Genomic DNA, 23154 nt, shown 5'->3' on the forward strand with positions numbered 1-23154 from the left:
TCCTGGCATGGAAAAGAGTGCGTTTTTACAATAGCCAGTCTATTCGTCGATGGGCACGCTAGCGGACTGTGAGTTTAAGGGGGAAAACATCCAAAGCTAGGTGAGGCCTCGTACAGAGCACAGGAAGAGAAGGAAGAGACCAGAAAGGAAAGCGTGAGATAGTGCCAGATGAAGAGAGTGAAATGGATAGATAGAGGGGGAGAGAGAGATGGGGGGGGGGGCTCAGAGGCCAGGAATAATGTTTACTGGTGAAGATAGCAGTGGATTGTCTTATCAACGGTCAGTTGGCGGGTTAGCATGTGTGTGGCCAGCTGTTGTCCCCTCATTACACCCTAATGAAGACATATCTGTCCATTGCTCTTTACAGGGAAAATAAACAGTGAGCTACGGAAGCGGCAGCTTGCTAGTGCAGAGCTGCAGAAGTGATAAATCATTAAGGTTCTTTGCTAACTGCCCTGTAGTGATATACCATTTTTATATAATCCCCTGCCTGTCACAAAAGACAGCTTCAATGAGGAAGAAACCACTGCATGACCTTACTGAAAGAACACATGTCAGATTGACTTACCTGTCATAATTGAGTTTTTCGCCTCAGGTAAAAGCGGAGTTCATAACACTGATGGGCGGTCGGGTCAAGTCGGTACTGGTGATGAGGGGCAGTGGAGCATGCAAGGAATGTAAAGTGGCTGAGGGAATAAAGTGGGCGGAGGCAGAGAATGGTTTGGGTCCATGCGGTAAAGTCTAGGCGGAGACGGGGGATGGATTGGGGTGTAAATGGACAAAAGAATGGAGGGAAGGGGTGCGGGTTGAGAGGGACAGCGAAGCGGAAAAGGTGGGACGAAGCGCGTTGGCGGTGCTGGGTTTGTGTGTCGGGGGGGGGGGGATGGGGCTGGTAGACAGCATGCATTTTGTTCAACTGCGTCCTATCTGCATGAGCAAAGCCAGACCACTGATTAATGCTACCTTAAATGCTGCCCGGCACGGTGCCTGGATTTTGCCAAGCAGTGCCTGGGATGAATAGGTGCGACGCAGCGCCTGTCCTTTCCTCCCCTTCACGCGCTGTCCTCAGACTGCCGAGATCTCCATTTAAAGTCATGTGGCATCTGGCACACCCCTGCCGCAACTAGGACCTCTTTCACAACCCATGCCCACGTCCATGCCAATGCCCAACCCAGCCATGGCTATGTAGCTGTCCAGAGCAAGGGCCATGCCTGGGTTCAACGCCAGCTAATAAACCACCTCCCTAAGTAGGAAACATTCTGGTGAGAGATTCCTCCGGTTCCACGGCCGGTTTGCTCACTGAACTTATTTCGTCTTCTCACTTTAGTGCGTTGAAATTGTTTCTTGCAACAACAACAAGCCCGTGTCCTCCGAATCCCGGTGTGAGGTGAGACGGCCAGCAGATATATGGGGAGAGCAGCAGAGGTTAAAGGGTTGAGTGGACGCTCTAAATTCTTGAGTGGCACAAATCTGCTTTGATAAAGACAAACTGCACGTATGCTCGCGACGAATCGACTCGCTGTGACCAAAGCGACTCTTTGCATTCTGACCTGAGGCGACAGAGTTTGCTCCGGTATGTCTTGTTTCAGACAGCGCTTATGCAGGAGCACATAAAAGGACACAACAAATGCACACACGCAAACAAACCCATGCACCTTTTCTTCTTTTTTTTTGTGCATATGTACAAAAAATGTGTATAGGTATGCATGCCTGGATAATCGATAGTGAAATCAAAGACCACTCAGAGGTGCAAGTGTGCACACACATACACACACACACACACACACACACACACACACACACACACACACACACACACACACACACTCACACACTGACACACACTTATCCTTTCTCTGTTGGAAAGAAACACAGAGGTTAGTGGAAGTGCCAATAAAACTGTGGTTGTCAAGTGGCGGGGCTAATCTCATTAAGGCTCTCCTCAGCTGCTGTTCCAGGCCCTTAAAGGGATATTGCATTTTACCAAAAGAGTATCACCACTTAAAACTAAAACCCAAATCAAAATCTTGAAAGTAATTACATCTGGCAATCTGTACCAGTGCATATATGAGAAGCACGGTTCTTGCATATCGTTCAGAAACAAGGGAAGCGAATGGAGAATGGGGAAAAAAACATAACACTCAGAATATCACGAGAGATATGTGGTGTCACCAAACAGCTATTCTCTCTGGATCACTGTTGACAAAACTCATCTTGTACACGGACAAGTGTGCTAAACAGTGATGTTAATGTATTAGGACCAGTAAAGATGACCATAATGACCTTGGGGTTCAGAGCCCTGCACAGCAGAGACTCCTACAACTGCCGGGGATGGATGGGGCTGGGTTTAGGCCGACAGCGTTGACTAGGAACAGAGTTGGGGATGGCGGATGAGACACAAATAGGTGTGGACATGGAGATGGAGTCCCCCCCCTTTTATCCCCAAATTGTATCCGGCTAATTACCCCACTCTTCCGAGCCATCCCGGTCACTGCTCCACCCCCTCTGCCGAGCCGGGGAGGGCTGCAGACTACCATGTTCCTCCTCCGATACATGTGGCGTCGTCATCTGCTTCTTTTCACCTGACAGTGAGGAGTTTCGCCAGGGGGACATAGCACGTGGGATGATCATGCTATTCCCCCCAGTTCCCCCTCCCTCCCGAACAGGTGCCCTGACCAACCAGAGGAGGCGCTAGTGCAGCGACCAGGACACATACCCACATCTGGCTTCCCACCTGCAGACACGGCCAATTGTGTCTGTAGGGACGCCCAGGGATAACACAGGGATTCAAACCGGCGATCCCTGTGTTGGTAGGCAATGGAGTAGACTGCTAGGCTATCCGGATGTCTCCATGGAGATGGAGTTAAGTAAAAAGATGAGGCTAGCACAGAGATAGGGTCAGGGCTGGATCAGAACTAGGACTAAAAGATGAGGACTTGAAAGTCAATATGAAAAGCAGTTCAAGACTGTACAGTGGGAACTCGTTCAGGTGGGACCAGTAGTAATCAGGGTGCCATGGTGCTGCTGACTTGCATGAAATGTAGGTCAGCCAGATGTGGGAAAAGCAAACCTCTCTTCACACGCCGTATTTACGTTAGAGCTCCATTTACAGGTATATTTATACTAAACAAATCAATCCCACTTCTTGCTGCGGGTGTAAAATGCAGCGATGTATTACTGTTTTACTGCTCTGTTTCTGAGACAACTTCTTTAAAAGAGAATTTAAAGGCTCTCTTTTTGGTTGCGAGGGTACAGAAAATGAAATGTCAATAAAAATCCAGTAAAAAAAAAAAAGGTTGACAGACACTGCAGTGCACCTAGAAATAAGCATAGAAACAATAGATGCATGATAGAAATTTTCTAAAAGTGATGCCACTGCAGAGGGCATATTAATGTCAAACCTCTGGACCGTGTTGTTAACTGAGCAAGTTTAACAACTGTAATCCACTGCACATGTCCTCTATGGCACTTTCTATTAGATTTGCAAAGCTAACTCTTCTAACACACCAGGGGTTCAGTGAGAGTGTGAAATTGATTTAATTCCTATTTTCCTCTTTTGATACATCTTTTAGGCAACCCATCCAGAAGGATCAGGGAGGAGAGCTTATTCTGAGCTATATTCAGATATTCTTGGAAAAGGTTCTGTTTTATGCTTCATAATAAATTATTGCTGGACAGAATAAGAAAAAGTTACATGAGGGAAATTGAATTTTTACTTATTTCTGCTCTACACAAGAGAGGTCTACTCAACTTGCCAAACAAGCTGACTGAAGTCATGCTCTTGGGGCATCCGGGTAGCCTAGTGGTCTATTCCGTTGCCTACCAACACAGGGATCGCCAGTTCGAGTCCTCATGTTACCTTCGGCTTGGTCGGGCGTCCCTACAGACACAATTGGCCATGTCTGCGAGTGGGAAGCCGGATGTGGGTATGTGTCCTGGTCGCTGCACTAGAGCCTCCTCTGGTTGGTCGGGGGCGCCTGTTCAGGGGGGAGGGGGAACTGGGGGGAATAGCGTGATCCTCCCACACGCTACGTCCCCCTGGTGAAATTTCTCACTGTCAGGTGAAAAGAAGCGGCTGGCGACTCCACATGTATTGGAGGAGGCATGTGGTAGTCTGCGGCCCTGCCCGGATCAGCAGAGGGGGTGGAACAGCGACCGGGACGGCTCGGAGGGTGGGGTAGTTGGCCAAGTATAATTGGGGAGAAAAAGGGAGACCCCCCCCAAAAAAAAGTGTCCCGTGCAGAGAAGATCTTAGCCATCAGGAAGTTCAGACAGGTTCTCAACATTCCCAACATTGCTCTATGTTGCAACGCATGCATGCATGTTGCGACGATCCTTTTCATAACCTTGTTGATGAACCCATCATTGGTACTGGCAGATCAATGTTTGGGGAGTTGGTAGGGATGGAAACAAAAAGGCACAATGTACATCAAATGTCCAGTCAATATCCATTGACTGAACGTCCACTCGGTCCTATGATGGGTCAAAAATAGCCTTTACCTTCTTACATGCACCCAGCTACTAACAATTCACACCACATTGCTACTTGTGGTGGTGTTGGGAGTGTTGGTAACCTGTCTGAACCTCAGACAGATCTTCTGCAACTCTAACACTCTGGCAAGTACGTGTCAGAACAAACCTTGGACTGGGGCTGGGAATGGACAACACAGAGAATGAATGTGAGTCGCAAAATCTGATTCCTGTTCCCATTTGACCTGTTACTGGTGCAAGAGGACATTAGACACAGACAAGACAAAAAGGCCCTAGGTTGTGTTTATTTTTTTCCATATTTAGATAAATATTTGTATGAAACACAGAAAATGGTAAATCAGCATTAAAGAACAGTATGGGAAAAGGTACATATATTGTGGATGGGGGTGGGGGTGGGGGTGGAACATAGTGAAGAGGGGGATGCGATCTGGCCTCAGCATAGTTCAGCCAGTATTCCAGAAACAGCCTGATCAAACAGAGAGCCAGGCCAAGCCAAACACCTCTGGACTTCAGTCTGGCACAGAGAAGCAGAGCTGCAGCCCTGCCGAGATCACAGTGTGCACGCTCGGTACACAGATTTAGTACACTCTGTATGATAGTCTCAAGGCTTTTGAGCACACTGCAGCAAAAAAGACAGATTAAATGGGGGGGAAATAAGGGGAGGGTTGAAAAAGACAGAGGCTGTCTATATTTCCACTGCATAACAGGAAGGGCCTTTGTTGTGATTACTCCAAATAGCCTTCATGTTGTTTGTCTGTTTTTTGTACTTCTCTGTTAGTATTCCTTTTATTGCATTGTGCTTGTATAAACACAACCCTACCCACAAATTCAGCAGCATGCATACTGTTTAGATCCATTCAAATCTAAACAATTAAGTCCAAATGCAACAAATGAGTCCAACCTCAAGAATGTCTTTGGTAAGTACGCACAAACAAACCCACACACACACACACACACACACACACACACACACACACACACACACACACACACACACACACACACACACATTTTCTGTCCAGGTCTGTTATATTGTGCACACTCAGTAGAGCATGCATCCTAAAATAGTGGGATGGAAAAATCTATGGCGGTGTCCTGTTATTTCCGAACTGCTGCACTGAGGCCATGTGCTGCCAATGGGCCAATGATGGTAACTGCACACTGTGACCACGTGTCATTCACCTGCTAGGCTGCAACATGTCCCCACACACATTTATCATTTGAATAAGGGCAAAGGGCAGGTGAGCTTTGGAAGGCTCTTCTGGATGGCACATCACTGCTGAACTCAGCTCATCCAAGCCATTCGAGAAAAACAGTCACTCAGTCTCAAGTAAAACAAAGTGCAATGCCAGGACACTCCATATTCAAAATGCAATATTCATGCTATAAACACTTGTTCTAGAAAGCCCCCTGTAATCCATTATACGTGGGCTAACAAGCCAGTTTGGATGTTATGGGGTTATGCCATGTTACTGTGCTACTATATTATGTGTCAAGGGGCATTAAAAGCAAATTAACAGTGATTAGCTAAGTCATTATAGCTACCATATAAAAACATACGGTAGTCAATATTTCTACATGAAATTATTTCTGTGGAGAGATACTTAAATGGACTTAAGTAGCTGGCTTAGGATCATGGCATTACATAGTAATGGTATTGATAACAGGGATTAAATATTTATGTTGAAATTAGAGTGAATTAACCTGATGTGAGAGCGAGAGAGAGAGAGAGAGAGAGAGAGAGAGAGAGAGAGAGAGAGAGAGAGAGAGAGAGAGAGAGAGAGAGAGAGAGAGAGAGAGAGAGAGAGAGAGAGAGAGAGAGAGAGAAAGAGAAAGCGAGTGAGAGAGATTTTATTCATCAGAATGTACACTGAAGCATCCCCTGTCCTCAGATGACCATGGCTGATTTACACTAAGAGCCCCATTGTCTTTATCCAGCGTTAAACCATTACTCACTTATTTTCACGTATCAGTGAGACTTCTGAGCAAGGACCGCAACCTGCGATGACAACCACACATTCCAGCCCACTGCTCCCAATGAATAATGGTGCTCTCTGGGATAGTACATGGCAATGAATTATACTGTGTCACACTTTTGTGCTATGCACTTTCAATTCCTATTGTATCACACTTGTGGCATTTTCGGATGATAAAATTGACCATCGATTAAAGTTGTTATAAATTCTATTCGACTATTCAAGAGCAGAGCAGCAAAAATACAGGCTCAACCTAAGAAAAAAGGTTTGAAGAATAGGTCAGTAATATAGAACAATAAAATAACAGTGATAAAAATAAATAAAAAATAGGATAAAAAGTAACACAATGTTAAAAAAATAGTTATGAATATTATATTTATGAATAGTAAAAATATATGTAAAGGAGCATGCTACACTAAGGGGAAAGCCAGCCTGAACAAGTCAGTTTTGAGACTTTTTTTGAAGGTGGTGATGGAGTCTGAGCTGTGGGTTGCAGGGGGGGGGGTTCCAGAGCTTGGGGGCAGCAACATTGAAAGCCCGGTCTCCCATGGTACAGAGTCTAGTTTTTGGAATGGTGAGGAGTCCAGAGTCAGTGGAACAGAGACTATGGGAAGGGGCATGTATGTGATGGAGGTTGAAGAAGTATGAGAGGCAAGGCTATGGAAGGCCTTGTAGGTGAGGAGCATCATCTTATTAAAGTCAATGTGGAATTTAACAGGAGCTAGGGAAGGTGGTGCAGTGTAGGGGTGATGTATTTCCAGGGTTTGGTTTATGTGACAACGCAGGTCACAGAGTTCTGGACATACTGGAGCTTATCCAGGGCTTTGCCTGACACCCCAAATAGGAAGCCATTGCAGTAGTCCTGGCGAGATGTAAAAAAAGCCTGTATAAGGGTCTTTGCTGCAGGGTCTCTGAGGGATGGGTGGAGTCAGGAAATGTTAACAGAGGGGAAAGAAAGCAGATTTGTTGACAGACTTGATGTGGGTCTCAAAGGATAGAGTAGGGTCAAATACAACACCTTGATTCCTGACCTCAGATGATGGGCAGATAGTACAGCCACCAATGGACAGAACAAGGTCACCTACTTTGTTAAGCAGAGCCTTCAGAGCCACCACCATCACCACAGTATTATTGTTGATGAGCTTGAGTAAGTTTGAAGTCATCCAGTTTGAAGTCATTCAGTTTTTGGATGTCCTTAAGACAACTGATCAGAGATGGGGGAGGGTGTTGTGAGGTGGGTTTGGAGTGGGTATAAATCTGTGTGTCATCAGCATAGCAATGGAAGTTAAGAGCATGCTTTCAGATGATCTGGCCCAGGGGTAGCATGTATATGATGAACAGCAGGGGACCAAGCACAGAACCTTGAGGGACACCTTGGTTAACATGGGCCGGAGGGGATTTTGAGTGACACGTACTGCTGCCAGTCAGTCAGGTAGGCTCTGAACCAACCTACTGCTGTTCCAGTAATACCCAGAACTGTTTCCATGCAGTCAATGGGAATGGTGTGACAGACGGTGTTGAAGGCAGCAGAGAGGTCCAGGAGGATGAGGATATTAAAATGGTGGGAATCCGCGGCAATGAGGAGGTCATTAATGATTTTAACAAGGGCCGTCTCCATGTTATGCTTGATCCAGAAACCTGATTGGCGAGGTTCAAACAGGTCATCATTAGTCATGTGACACTGTAATTAGGAAGCAACAGCCTACTCCAGAATTTTAGCAAGAAACGGGAAGTTGTAAATGGGCCTATAGTTATCTGAGTTATCAGGGTCCAATCCTTGCTTCTTGAGGATGGGAGCGACTGCAGGGGGGGGGGCAGCACCAGCCAGCAGAGGAGTTCACAATGCTCACCACGAGAGGGCACAGAGAAAGTAGGCAAGCCTTGACCAAGGAAGATGGCATTGGATCCAGTGAGCAATTGGTGGCTTTAGATATAGCAATCAGCTCTTCAGTGTGGGCTACATCAACAGGAGAGAAAACTGCGGTTTGGCAGGGGGGTTGAGGGGGCAGTGCTAGTCACAACCTGAGCTGAGGGCATGGTGGGGGATAATTGGAGTTGCTGATAGATGGATTTGATTTTTGACTGAAAAAAGTCCAGAAACTTATTGCAGGTATACAGAAAGCCAGTGATGGGGATGGGATTCAGGGTGCGACAGCCTGGTGATAGTGGAGAAGAGGGATCCAGGATTTCCCTTGCTGTTATGGCTGAGGTTAGTAAAATAAACTGATTTAGCCTGGGAGATGGCATTCTTGTAGTCCTTGACATGTTCCTTGTAGGCCTCCAAGTTGACTTGAAGACAATAATTTTTATAAAGCCTCTCCAGTTGGCGGCCAGTGGACTTCCTTGAGCGCAGCACAGGGGTAAACGAAGGAGCAGACAGAGGGAAAGAGATGGTCCGAGTTTTCAGAGGGGCAACAGAGTCAAGGCTGTAGGAGAGGAGTATGTCAAAGTAAGACGCCAACCTCTCAGTTGAGGAAGTAAGAGGATCTGGGTTATTTTGTGTTCATAGCATAGTTCCTAGATCAGCTGTGCTGACTGGTTTAATGTCTCTATATGTAATGGTCCACTTTAGATGCACCTTTGTTAGGAGAACAGCCACATTACACAGGAGAACAAGATGGTAAGAGATAGTAACATGCAGTCCACGCAGGTTGGAAGGAGCAAAACCTGTCAAGCAGACAAGGTCCAGAACATGGCCTTTGCTATGTGTGGAAAATTTTACATGCTGAGTGATGTTGAAACAGTCAAGCGCTTTGAGTGGCTGTTGCACCTAGAAAAGCACTATATAAATGCAATCCATCCATCCATCCAACCGAGTCCTATTGCAATCCCAAGACAGAGCCTGGTGAATGGTCCAGGAATAGAGTAAAATCCAAATCCATACAAGACAGCAAAGTCCTGGTAAAACAGAGATCAATCCAGGAAAAAACATATGGTGAAGATATGCCGCTAGTTAGCATGGTAAATCAGAGGTTAACATCCAAAAAGGAACTCAAGGGAAGAATCATATGACTATTCAGCCAGTAAACAGGTCAAGGAGAATGGTAGCGTCAACATGGTTCTCATCCTCACTAGTCTGAATGAAGGTAGAGTCCACAGAAAAACAGACAGGTCTCAAAATAATCCTTAGTGCGCAGCAAGCAGACAGAGCAAGCAGGAGGCAATAAATAAATAAGCACAATCCTAAAATCAAATCAACAACGAGCAACGCCAACTAGCAAATATTATCTAAAATTTCGAGAGGAAAAGTGGCAGCCAATGCGCACCAGTGTACTCTCACAACTCGGAAGTAAGACCATGATCTTCTGATGGATTATGAAAGAGCCTTCATCTATAATCTGACACCTTGGGTCAAAAAAAATGTCAGTCAGGTTGCATCAGCGTTCCTCAAACTGTAAGGATCAGTAGCCCTCTTGAACAAGGCCAATGGCTGATTACATGGGCTAAGCCAACACTATGTGCAAAAATAGATATGAAGGGAAACACCTTAACAAATGCACCGTCACACGCAAACAAATCACATGTAAGCACAATTGCATGACACACACAAAGACATGTTTAAGTCACAACTCATTTGGTTTCATGGGTGGCTTTGCAAACATTTAAACTGGTCTGGCCCTGATTAGCAGGAATCGCACCCTTGGGCGTTTCTATTACTACAGATCCGTTTTAAGCTTCTGGATCTTTGTAGTGAAAAAGGGACACAATTAGAGTAAGAGAAAGCATGAAACAGATAGTGTGTTTTTAAGTGTGTTTATTTGCCTCTAGGTTACATGTACTTCCATACATATGGGTTCATGAGTTCATAGCTGTATGGGTGCATTCATCCAGTGTGTGTGCATGTGTGCGTGTGTGGTGTAGGGGTCCACTGACATGTATCCAATGCCAAAATGAATTAAAGATGAAGCTCACCATAGACTAATGAAAGCCTGTATGAAACAGTAAATAAAACACCCCTCCGTGGTTCCCCATCTGATTTGAACACAACCAGGTCAAAGCAGCACTCAGCAACTCCCACACTACCACATCGCCAAAATGAAGTTAGGAGGAGCATAGGCCAATGTGAGACAAGGACAACAGTGTCATTCTTCCAAAAATGTATATTGAATACGTTGCTGACAAAGAAACACAGAACACAAAACTCTCTCTCTCTCTCTCTTTCTGTCTCTCGCTCTGTCTGTCTGTCTCTCTCTCTTTCTCTCTGTCTGTCTGTCTGTCTCTGTCTGTTTCTCTCTCTCTCTCTGCGTCTCTTTCCCTTTCTCTCTCTCTGTCTGTCTAGCTGTTGCTCTGTCTCTGTCTCTCTCTCTGTCTTTTTCTCTGCCTGTCTGTCTGTCTGTCTTTCTGGCTCTCTCTCTCTCTCTCTCTCTCTCTCTCTCTCTCTCTCTCTCTCTCTCTCTCTCTCTCTCTCTCTCTCTTTATCTGTCTGTCTGTCTGTCTGTCTGTCTGTCTGTCTGTCTGCTTGTCTCTCTGTCTGTCTGTCTGTCTGTCTGGCTCACTCTCGCCCTATCTCTGTCTGTCTGTCTGTCTGTCTGTCTGTCTGTCTGTCTGTTTCTCTTTCTCTCTGTCTTTTTCTCTGTCTGTCTGTCTGTCTGGCTAGCTCTCTCTCTCTGTCTCTCTCTCTCTCTCTGTCTCTCTCTTTGTCTTTTTCTCTGCTTGTCTGTCTGTCTGGCTCTCTCTCTCTCTCTTTCTCTCTGTCTCTGTCTGTCTGTCTGTCTGTCTGTCTGTCTGTCTGTCTGTCTGTCTGTCTGTCTGTCTGTCTGTCTGTCTGTCTGTCTGTCTGTCTGTCTCTCTCTCATGGACCCACAATCACTGCTGGCAGCAGAGGTGCTAATGGGTTTTTTTTTAATTCTGATTTAATGGAAGCTACAGCCACTTGAGGCTGTGTGATGGGGTGTGGTGTGAGCTGTTATTACAGGAAGGCAGGCAGGAAGAGAGGTGAAACAGACAAAAACTGCAGAAAGAGAGGCATGCATGCACACAGACAGGCAAGCAGGGAGAAGGGTTAACAAAAAGAGACACTAGAGATTACCTTGAAGTGCAAAAAGCATAACGGTAGGGATTATGGGACTATTTTGTCAATTAAAGACATTTAAATGAGAAGGGTGTGGTGTCTTCTTGGTCAACTACCTTTGTCATACAGGCAACACCCAAAGTTTAAGCTGCATACAACTAGACAACCACACACCAATTATCCTATCCCACAACACACACAGACGTACATGCTCAAACACACACACACACACACACACACACACACACACACACACAAAACATCGAACAAAATATGACACCCTCGTATGGTGTGAAATGCAGTCTATGACTCTAATGACAAAATTCAGAAAATTAGACAGGCAGTCAGTGCCTCCATACTAGGTACAGGGCATGTGTTGTCTTTAAGTCCACCTAAAATCATTTCGAATAGCATGTCACAATTTGCTCCCATCAACCATAAAAAACTTGGGGGACATTATACAACATCTGAAATCCTCCTCCTGCTGCCTTGCTATTATGCCAACAGACTTTTCAAAAATGTTTCTGATCGCATGTCCTCAGATCTTCTACAAATTGTCAACACATCTCTTCTCTCAGGTCTTTTCGCCCTGAAAACTGCAGTCATCAATTTAATTTAAGTTTCTAATCCCCTTGAGGAAATTCAGTTACTGCAAATTAACCCATCCCAGCTGTGATCTGTGTAGCTAGGAGCAGTGGGCTGCCGCTTTCATGCTGCGCCCGGGGACCAACTCCAGTTTTTTTCCAATTGCCTTGGTCAGGGGCACAGACAGGAGTATAAACCTTATGTTTATTTTGATGGTGGGGGAAACCGGATCACCCAGAGAAATCCTAATGCAGACACAGGGAGAACATGCAAACTCCACACAGAGGATGACACCCCCCAAGGTTAGACAAGCCCAGGGTTCGAACCCAGAACCTTCTTGCTATGAGGTGACAGTGCTAACCACTGGGCCACCGTGCCACCCTCTCAAGCCACTCTTAAAAAATAATAATCTAGACATTTCATTAATGAACAATTATAGGCCCATATCAAACCTCACCTTTCTGAGTAAAATAACTGAAAAAGGTGTTTTCCAACAGCTCAACAACTTTTTGGCACTAAACAACAGTTTCAGTGTCTTCCAGTCAGGATTTCGAGCACACCACAGCACTTACACTACTCTTGTTAAGGTCTTTCATGACATCTGTTTAAACACAGACTGGCAGAATCTCAGTCCTGGTATGATTGAATCTCAGTGCTGCATTTGACACAGTTGACTACAACATATTACTGGACCAATTGGAAAACTGGGTGGGACTTTCAGGCACAGCACTAAACTGGTTTGAATCCTACTTAAAGGACAGGGACTACTTTGTCTCATCTCATCTCATCTCATCTCATCTCATCTCATCTCATCTCATCTCATCTCATCTCATCATCAGCCACTTCTCCAGGGTCAAGTCACGGTGGGAGCAAGCTAAGTAGGGCACTCCAGACGTCCCTCTCCCCAGCAATGCCCTCCAGTTTCTCCTGGGGATCCCAAGGCGTTCCCAGGCCAGATTGGACATGTAGTCCCTCCAGCAAGTTCTGGGTCTACCCCGGGGTCTCCTCCCAGTTAGACATGCCCGGAAAACCTCCAAAGGATCAGGATGATTAGGATGATTAAAATGCCCAGGAGGCATCCTATCAGATACCTGGACCACCTTAACTGGTCCTTTCGACGCAAAGGAGCAGCGGCTCTACTCCGAGCTCCCTCCGGATGTCTGAGCTCCTCACCCTATCTCTGAGGCTGAGCCCAGACACCTGACGGAGGAAACTCATTTCAGCCGCTTGTATCCGTGATCTCACTACTTTGTGTCTATAAGTAACTACAAATCTAAGCATACAAAAATTACCTGTGGAGTTCCCCAAGGTTCCATTCTGGGGTCGCTTCTGTTTAACATCTACATACTCCCACTAGTCCAGATTATGGAAAACAACAAAATATGTTATCATAATTATGCAAATAATACACAGATTTATATAACCATATCACCAGGGGACTATAATCCGTTACAAGCACTGAGTAAGTGCATTGAACCAATCAATGATTGGATGTCTCAGAATTATTTTCAATTAAACAAAGATAAAACCAAAGTAATTGTCTTTGGAGCCAAGGAAAAACGACTAAACGTCAGCACTCGGCTACAATTGGTAATGTTAAAAACCACAAACCAAGCCAAATATCTTGGTATAGTCATGGACTCAGATCTGAATTTAGATAGCCACATTAAGACAATTACAAAGTCCTCCTAATATCACCTGAAGAATATATCAAGAATTAAAGGATTAATGTCTCAGCAGAATTTGAAAAAACTTGTCCATGCATTTATCTTCAGTCGACTCAACTACTGTAATGGTGTCTTTGCAGGTCTTTCTAAAAAATCAATCAAATAGCTGCAGCTGGTTCAGAGCACTGCTGCTCGAGTCCTGACTAAAACAAAGAGTGGATTGCATCATTCCAGTCCTGAGGTCGCTACACTGGCTCCCTGTTGGTCAATGAATTGATTTTAAAACTCTGCTCTTGGTTTATAAAGCGCTGAAGGGTTTGGGGCCAAAATACATTTCTGATCTAACTCTACACTATGAACCAACCAGACTGCTCAGACCATCTGGGACAGGTCTGCTTTCTGTCCCTAGAGTCCAAACTAAACACGGAGAGGCAGCGTTCAGTTTTTGTGCGTCACGTATCTGGAACAAACTCCCAGAAAACTGCAGGTCTGCTACAACTCTCTCAGTTCTTTTAAATCTAGGCTGAAGACTTTCCTCTTTGCCACTGCCTTTTATTAAATAAAACTTGAAGCTTTTGGTTTTTATCTTACACTACACTATAACTTTTACTCTCTTTTTATTTGTTTTTAAATGCCTTTTTATTGCCTTATGTTGCTTCTCTTAATGCCTTTTATGTTTTATGTAAAGCACTTTGAATTGCCTTGATGCTGAAATGTGCTGTATAAATAAATTTGCCATGCCTTGCTTATGACTCCAGCACACAAATGTGTGTACACACACACACACACACACACACACACACACACACACACACACACACACACACACACACACACACACACACACAAGTGGCATAATCTCAATCATATGACTGTGCTGTCATCTCACCCAGAAGGATCAGCTTTCTGCCACAAACGAGAGCAGCTGAAAAAAAAAGACACTCAGGGATCAAATCACATACACAAAGTTGCAAACATAACAAAGTATGCACCCGTAATCACACCCACGAAAAACTGTATAGGTAGAAGTCTGTCACGGCCTCGGCCACGTCTCCAGTTGTGTTTCCCTTTTTACGATGTCTCCTGTTTCCCTGTGTGTGTGTGTGAGAGAGAGAGCGTGAGAGAGAGCGGGTGCGTGCGTGCATGCATGCGTGAGTGTGGTGTGGGCGTGGCTTTCTTCCCTGACACTCTCCAGCTCCCTCCTGATTGGTGGTTCATTCACCTTACCCGCCCAGCCTACACACCTGCCTTCCATCAACTCAACAGCACATCTGTTCATCGCCATCGACTGTGGTCGTCTCTCCTTCTCGGCCGCTCTGCAACTGTATATCCAGAGTTACTCCTCGTCTTGTTTGCGTTACCTGTATCGACTGTGTCTCCTCGTGCTTCCGGGATCACTACTTTCTGGTTCCCCTGCCTCGCCTGCTTTACCTATCCTCTGCCAGCCATGCTCACTTCCTCATCCGTCTGTCATTCACCATTCAGCTCAGTCTAGCTGTGCCAGCCACCATCGCCTCTCCACTTTCCGTCTCGCCTGCCATCCTCATCCCCCTTTATTCCTACAATAAACCCCTTTTACGTTACTTTATTCCATTGTCTATGCCTGCGTTTGAGTCCGCCTCTACTGATCACAACACGCTGTATATATATTACGATGGAAAAACATATCGACCCTATATACATCTTACATATTCCACGAAACAACACAAAGGCCCACAAACAGACAAATGTGACCCACAATGCAGAGAAGTGTTCAAGTCTCCTGAGGCACTCCTTTCAGTTCCTATGGTTCTGACTGTTGCCAAACGGTCCCGCTTTTTTTCCTAAGCACGCACACACACACACACACACACACACACACACACACCACACACAACTTTTGTAAGTAATATCAAACTGCTAACACAGCTGTGAGTGTCCTTCTATCTTAAGAAAAAATAGAAAAGTTAAATTTTACTGCCATTGTCAATAGAAACTATGCATGTGTGTATTACTTTGTGCAGGAGAAGAAAAAAATTTCTTTCAGAACATGAGCCTTAACACATCTGTTTTTCCCCCAGCTTAAAACCTCAGTGCCCCTGATGAAATGAATTCCTCCGGGACTGTTATCAGTGTATCAGCCCAGTATTTATCTTCTGCAGAAATTCAAAGTATTTCTTTTCCCATACTCAACTTCTATATTTGCAATTTTAGGTGACCCCGGGCCTAACCCTGACTCTGTCCCACCGTAGGCTCAAGACTAGCTGTCACCTGAAGCGATGCAACGAGGAAAATGTGTCCGTGCAGATTTACCCCAGCCGGGGGCAGGGAAAAGGGGAGAGAATGCAGTTTGGCTGACATAAAGTGAATCTTCAAGTTTTCAGAAAGACATACCTAATAAGTGCATGATGCCTTCATTGTATAACTTGGGCCATGAAAAGCTTGCAGCATGATAGTTTTTCAACTAATAGCTATGCAACCCCCTGGTCACTGGTCTGGGTAAATGCTGCAATGTATTTTATCGATGAGTTGAGAGTGAAAGTCATTGGCAAGACCAAAAAAAAAAAAACCTTTTTAAACCTTCCCAACTCTTTCCTCAAATTCTGTCGATAATGAGGTTGTGCAACAAGCTGTCCTTGCACAGTCACCCTGTATCTCTGGACAGGACACCCTCACTGTCCCTGGCCTCAGCCCAGTCTGGAGCTGTCTAAGTGAGGGTAGAATACGATAGCCTCCCCCGAGATAAACAGAGGGCTCTTATCGCTTCTCCCTCTCTCCAATCCCCTTTTCTCCCCTCCAGTTCTGCCCTGCTCTGTCATCGCCGGCTGCATATCACCTCCCTTTCTACACGTCTACACGCCAACATTACGTTACGCCACACATCAACTGTCTGGGTATAAACGAGCGAGCGTGCGCGCGTGTGCGTGCGTGTGCGTGTCCACAGCGCTGCATGTATATGGCTTCTGTACTCTGTGTGCTTTTGCATGTGTAACGACCAAGGATGAGTAGACTCGCTAGCCCTTGGCTAACGGGTCGGACCCTTTAGTTGACCGGTTAGCGCAGTTGCCCGTGGTCTGGGATACCCGGGTTCGATTCCCGGCTACGGCGACGGGTTCCCGGCTGAATTCGTTACACTGGACTTTACCACAACTGCCGGGATCCACTAACCTATATCTAACAAGAGCCACTCGCGATGTCGCAACCCGCTCTCCTCTCCTCTCCTTGCCGTAGCCGGGGATCGAATCGAACCCGGATATCCCAGACCACGGACGGCTGCGCTAACCGGACAACTAAAGCGTCCGATGCTAGCCTAGTCATCCGTGGTCGTTACACGTACAGATAAAGGCATAGGTGCATGCAATGAGAGAGAGAGAGAGAGAGAGAGAGAGAGAGAGAGAGAGAGAGAGAGAGAGAGAGAGAGAGAGAGAGAGAGCACTAAAGGAAGTTACGACAGATGTTCGGGAGATCCTTACGCGAGGGCTCAATTCCCAAAGAAACGAGCATGCTGGTTCTTGGAAACGTTCCCTCAACCCTGAACAGAGAAAGCGGGGGAGTTTTCAACAACTGTTTCTATTGTCATCTCTGGCAACACTTTCATAACGGCTTTTTCCACTCAGTCGTGGCAAAATAGATGAAGAAAGAGCAGTGGTGAGAGAGGGTTAAGTAGCTTTTCATTCTCTGCCATATCATATTTTAAAGTCGTAAGTGATCTAGCGCCTGACATTCTCTCTCTCTCTCTCGTTTGTCTGCCCCTTCGCCCGTGCTGTTCGTATTTCCCGTCGGCTGAAACCCCTTCCCTCTTCCTCAGGATCTGCACTCCTCCTTTCCTCCCTCTCACCTCCTCCCCGCTCCCCACTCTCTCCCCTTCCATTTTCAAACCCTCTCTTCTTGCTTCTCGGCACCTCCCCTCTCTTGCCCTCCAGTAATCTTCTCTTCGCTTCTCTTCCTTTTGCCTTTTCTCTCTCTCATCTCTTCTCCTTGCTCGGGAGGCCAACTTTCCCCTTTCCTTGAGTTTCCCGTCTGTCCCCTCTGCTTTCTGCGCCTGCATACGCATTCTTTGCACACGGACACCCTGTCTAAGAAACAACCGCAGAGGCAGCCAGAAAGAGAGAGAGAGAAAGAGAGAGAGAGAGAAAAGACAAACTGTACTATTACCATCACCACACAATCAGTTGTTTCTCTCTCTCACCCCCTCCCTCTCCCTCTCCCTCTCCCTCTCCCTCTCCCTCTCTCACAAACTTACTTAAGTAGACAAACATCATGTGGCGTAAGGAGAAGACACTGTTGTTCACAAGACTCTCGCTGAGTCTTTGTGTGATTTTTAATGGGTAAAAATGCCCGTGTGGGTACAAAAGGATGTGTGTGCATGTGCGCACGTGCACGTGCACGTACGTGTGCACATGCGTGTGTTTGTGGATGTGTATGGTCATGTTTACTCCCTCCTTTCATGCATACACTTACAAACAATCCTCACTTATCCCCCAACCTCTTGTCATCTGGGTTAAGTTAAGTAAAGGTGTGGACCGAAAGCAGTCTGCTTGTACACAACTGTGTGCAAGAATGTGTGTGTGCGTGTGTGTGTGTGTGCGCGCGCGCGCGCGAGCGAGATAGAGAGAGATTGCTCAACGCACAAAAAAGACACAGCGTTTCGTATGGCTTCCAGCTGCACAGAGCTGGCCCACTCGCCCACCATCCAGCAGCCAGAAATGTCTGGTGTTCAACCCCACTGGAAAGCAGTTACCAAGACACACTCCCAGCCTCCTCCTCCTCCTCCTCCTCTGCACACAAGATTCTCCATGGAGCAGCAGCAGCAGCAGCAGACGGGGGGACGGGCCTCGCCCAAGAAAGAATGGTTCAAATTCCACAGCTGGTAGGAAAACACAGTGGAGTGGGACAGAGTAGAGGAACTGATGTCAACTCTGTTCGACCATCCCCACCCCCACCAACACACACACACACGCACGCACACTCACGCGCGCGCGCGCGCACACACACACACACACACACGCCATCTGTTCTTGTCGCACAGAATAGGAAAAAGTAATGGAAAGGGGCAGAAGAGATCTAACACTTTTGTCAGTAAAGTTGATAGGGGAATATATATGTGTGTGTGTGTGTGTGTGTGTGTGTGTGTGTGTGTGTGTGTGTGTGTGTGTGTGTGTGTGTGTAAAGGAGGGTTCTGTAGCAAGTTGACAGAGATACCGAGCGTCCCTGCATCCCATTTCCTTTGTGTCGCTTAGCATTGTCTCTTTGTTCGAGTTAACAGAGGCGGCCACTGAGTGAAGGATCACTTCATCTTCAATTTACTGGTCCAGGCAGCAGGTGTCTGGTGAGGACCTTGGTGCTCTGCAGCCAGGACAACAAGATTATGGCTATGCATGCACATGATGACAAGCTGATCAAACATTACATCATCTACGAGATGATCCGTTTGACGAATCTAGACGTTGGTGTGAAATCCATCCATAAGTGTGATATACGAGCGCCTCGTTTCAACTCCCTGGGAGAAGGAATGGGGTAGGGGAGCCCACTGACGTCTGCGGTTCCGAGGTACGACTTGGCGCCGGCGTTGCGCGTCGACACTTGGTATCAGTGTTGGGTTTCTCACTCGGCTGCGCTGTCGATCCAAATCCATTCATTCAATCCGAAGTTTGGAACCATCAAATCCCATTTAGCCTGTGCTTTGCCAAATGAGTTTGGATAACGAGGTGCCCGACCGGACACGGTGGTGTACAGCAAGTTGTATTTGACATGGTTTTCATACCGGACAGACGGGGCGAAGTTCATAAAACACGATATGTCCACACGTCAATCGTCACGTCTGTTTTAATTATATCACGAGCTTAAAATAGTGAAGAGCAAAACCCCAAGTTTCCCAAACGTTATAATAACAGTAAAATAAAAATTAAAAAAATCATACCCACGTGCAATCTGTGGTAAAGTGTGTTTTATTTTACCCCGTTAGCCAGTTTCGTAATAAAGCGTGAAGAATTCGCATCGGCTTACCTCTCAGAATCATCCACCCCGCTAGAATTTGTTCGGGACTCCCGTCGACGTCCGCCGGAGTCGAGTCGCTCACGCCTTGCTCCTCAGTTTATATTCTGGTCAGCGCTGTGGTCTCCTCGCTTTCTCCGTGGAACTGAAAGGCACAACGCGCACGCACGTGCGCGCACGCATGCACGCACGCGCGCACACGCACACACAATCACTTGAGCGCATTCCTCCGGATGACAGCGTCTGATCGCAAGTCATTTGTTTTACAGTTGCGCCGCTCGCCAGACGCCGACGTCCTCAGACGTCCGACTCGCCTCTGAAGCGCGTGCTCTGCGCTAACTGACAGGAAAAACAACCCCGACCGGAGCCGAAGGACGCCAGGGGGGACGCAACTGTACCCGAAGACTGCTGCGTATTACTGCAAGATCCGCAGACATGGTCTTGTTTTTTTACAAGCCCGGCTATTGTGCTGTCTGTGTGTCTGTGTGTGTGTCTGTCTGTCTGTCTGTCTGTCTGACTGACTGACTGACTGACTGACTGACTGACTGACTGACTGACTGACTGACTGTCTGTCTGTGTGTCTACCCCGGGGTGAACTGTCCGCTCTGGTGCTGATGCGAGTTTTTTTTTTTTTGTTCCACGTCCCCTTTCGTTGTTTCTGACACACCTTTAAAGGGAGCTTCTTTTTTTTCCCCAGGGAGCACTGCCTCGACTTTCTTTGTTCCTCTTGCTCCAAATAAAACAGCTTTGTTTACAATTCTATCCTTCGTAACAATGTAACTGATTTCATATTAGATGATATGTATTTCCCATCATACGGATGACACAATATAATGTTGATTTCATGCACATTTGATGGTAAAACAATGACAACCGTTTCGTCTCTTCTCTCGTCACCTCCGTTGTGTATATTTTTCCCTCTCTTCTCTTTTTCTTGAAAACATTATGAATAACAAGTCCTTTTGTGTACCCCCTTCCCCCCCGCGCGCGCCCTCCCTCGTCCCAGTCCAACTCACTGGGCTGCGTTGCCTGCGATAGATGCGCTTTCTCACCAATTCGTGAAATCGTCCGGAGGTGAAGGGTCTGCCGGGTTGTTGGAGAGGCGGTGGGGTGGGTGGTGGTGGGGGTCGTCGTTATTAGCGGCTGCTATCCGTCCTGCCTCTCGTCCTCCGGTGTCTCCGGTCCCCTTCTGCTCCCCTCCACAGACCGGCCGGAGACACAAACGAAAACAGCGCGGTGACGACAGCTCATTAGCGTGTCCGCCGCCACACCCATCCATTCATAAAGTCTCTGCCCCAGCGCCGGAGAGGGAGGATGGTGAGGGAGTGTGTAACAGGAGCAGGTGCCGTGATTTTCACACACACAAAAAAGTGTAATTTTAAGTTTCCTTCATCGAATACTAACACGGGCTTATACTGCCTATTCCAGACCACGGAGTGCCACTTATATGCGGGTTTTCTTCCCAACCAGTCTTCATTGATAAATCTGCCTGCTTGGGTTGAATGTGTGCTAATCGGTGCAATCATCTGGTGCAGTGTTGGAAGGGAAGCCTGCATACACATGGTACACTCCACGGTTGCATGTACAGTGCATCCGGAAAGTATTCACACCCCTCCACTTTCCCCACATTTTGTTTTGTTACAGCCTTATTCCAAAATGGATTAAATTCCTTTTTTTTTCTCATCAAGCTACACACAATACGCCATAATGACAGAGCGAAATAGGTTTTGTAGAAATTTTTGCAAATTTATTAAAAATAAAAAACTGAAATATTGCATGTACATAAGTATTCACACCCTTTACTCAGTACTTGGTTGAGGCACCCTTGGCAGTGATTACAGCCTCAAGTCTTCTTGGGTATGAAGCTACAAGCTTGGCACACCTATATTTGGGGTATTTCTCCCATTCTTCTCTGCAGATCCTCTCAAGCTCTGTAAGGTTAGATGGGAAGCGTCACTGCACAGCTATTTTCAGGTCTTTCCAGAGATGTTCAATGGGGTTCAAGTCTGGGCTCTGGCTGGGCCACTCAAGGACATTCACAAACTTGTCCCAAAGCCACTCCTTCATTGTCTTGGCTGTGTGCTTAGGGTCGTTGTCATGTTGAAAGGTAAACCTTCGCCCCAGTCTGAGGTCCTGAGCGCTCTGGAGCAGGTTTACATCAAGGATCTCTCTGTACTTTGCTCCATTCATCTTTCCCTCGATGCTGACTAGTCTCCTAGTTCCTGCCGCTGAAAAACATCCCCACAACATGATGCTGCCACCACCATGCTTCACTGTAGGGATGGTATTAGCAAGGTGACGAGAGGTGCCTGGTTTCCTCCAGACGTGACGCATTGCATTCAGGCCAAAGAGTTCAATCTTGGTTTCATCAGACCAGAGAATCTTGTTTCTCATGGTCTGAGAGTCCTTTAGGTGCTTTCTGGCAAACTCCAAGCGGGCTGTCATCTGCCTTTTACTAAGCAGAAGCTTCCGTCTGGCCACTCTACCATAAAGGCCTGACTGGTGGAGTGCTGCAGAGATGGTTGTCCTTCTGGAAGGTCCTCCCATCTCCACAGAGGAACGCTGGAGCTCTGTCAGTGACCATGGGGTTCTTGGTCACCTCCCTGACCAAGGCCCTTCTCCCCCGATTGCTCAGTTTGGCTGGGTGGCCAGCTCTAGGAAGAGTCCTGGTGGATCCAAACTTCTTCCATTTACGAATGATGGAGACAACTGTGCTCTTTGGGACCTTCAACGCTGTAGAAATTTTTTTGTACCCTTCCCCAGATCTGTGCCTTGATACAATCCTGTCTCGGAGGTCCACAGACAATTCCTTTGACTTCATGGCTTGGTTTCTGCTCTGACATGCACTGTCAACAGTGGGACCTTATATAGACAGGTGTGTGCCTTTCCAAATCATGTCCGATCGATTTAATTTACTACAGGTGGACTCCAATCAAGATGTAGAAACATCTCAAGGATGATCAGTGGAAACAGGATGAACCTGAGCTCAATTTTGAGTGTCATAGCAAAGGGTGTGAATACTTATGTACATACAATATTTCGGTTTTTTATTTTTAATAAATTTGCAAAAATTTCTACAAAACCTTTTTCACTTTGTCATTATGGGATATTGTGTGTAGATTGATGAGGAAAAAAAGGAATTTAATCCATTTTGGAATAAGGCTGTAACATAACAAAATGTGGGGAAAATGAAGGGGTATGAATACTTTCCGGATGTACTGTACATGCCCAGAGTCCATATAGAGAAACATGGAGTGCCATCTGTATACAGGCTTGCCTTCCAACCAACCACTACACTAAGTGACATATGGGTGCAGCCAAGGGGATGGAGGTGGGGGGGGTGGGGGGGTAGGAGAGTTGTTTGACCTGTACCCGAAAATATGAAAGATACAACAAGTACAACTAAATTTTATTCAGCAAAACCTAGCAGCATGCAATTAGCCACCTTAGG

At 46.4% G+C, this 23154-nt stretch overlaps 1 protein-coding gene across 1 annotated transcript in view; it reads right to left on the reverse strand.

Annotated features, from left to right (window-relative positions):
• The window catches only part of rhobtb4 (Rho related BTB domain containing 4), a 61961-nt gene extending 41114 nt beyond the window's left edge, over positions 1–20847 (reverse strand). Inside the window, exons 1-2 of the mRNA XM_056280897.1 lie at positions 20756–20847; positions 19716–19848 (exon numbers count right to left, since the gene is read on the reverse strand). The gene's annotated coding sequence lies outside the window, so the exon portion shown is untranslated. The remainder of the gene's footprint in view (positions 1–19715; positions 19849–20755) is intronic.
• Positions 20848–23154: the final 2307 nt, after the last annotated feature.

This window comes from Lampris incognitus, chromosome 1, assembly GCF_029633865.1.
Source record: "Lampris incognitus isolate fLamInc1 chromosome 1, fLamInc1.hap2, whole genome shotgun sequence".
In the NCBI taxonomy this organism is placed as follows: domain Eukaryota; kingdom Metazoa; phylum Chordata; class Actinopteri; order Lampriformes; family Lampridae; genus Lampris; species Lampris incognitus.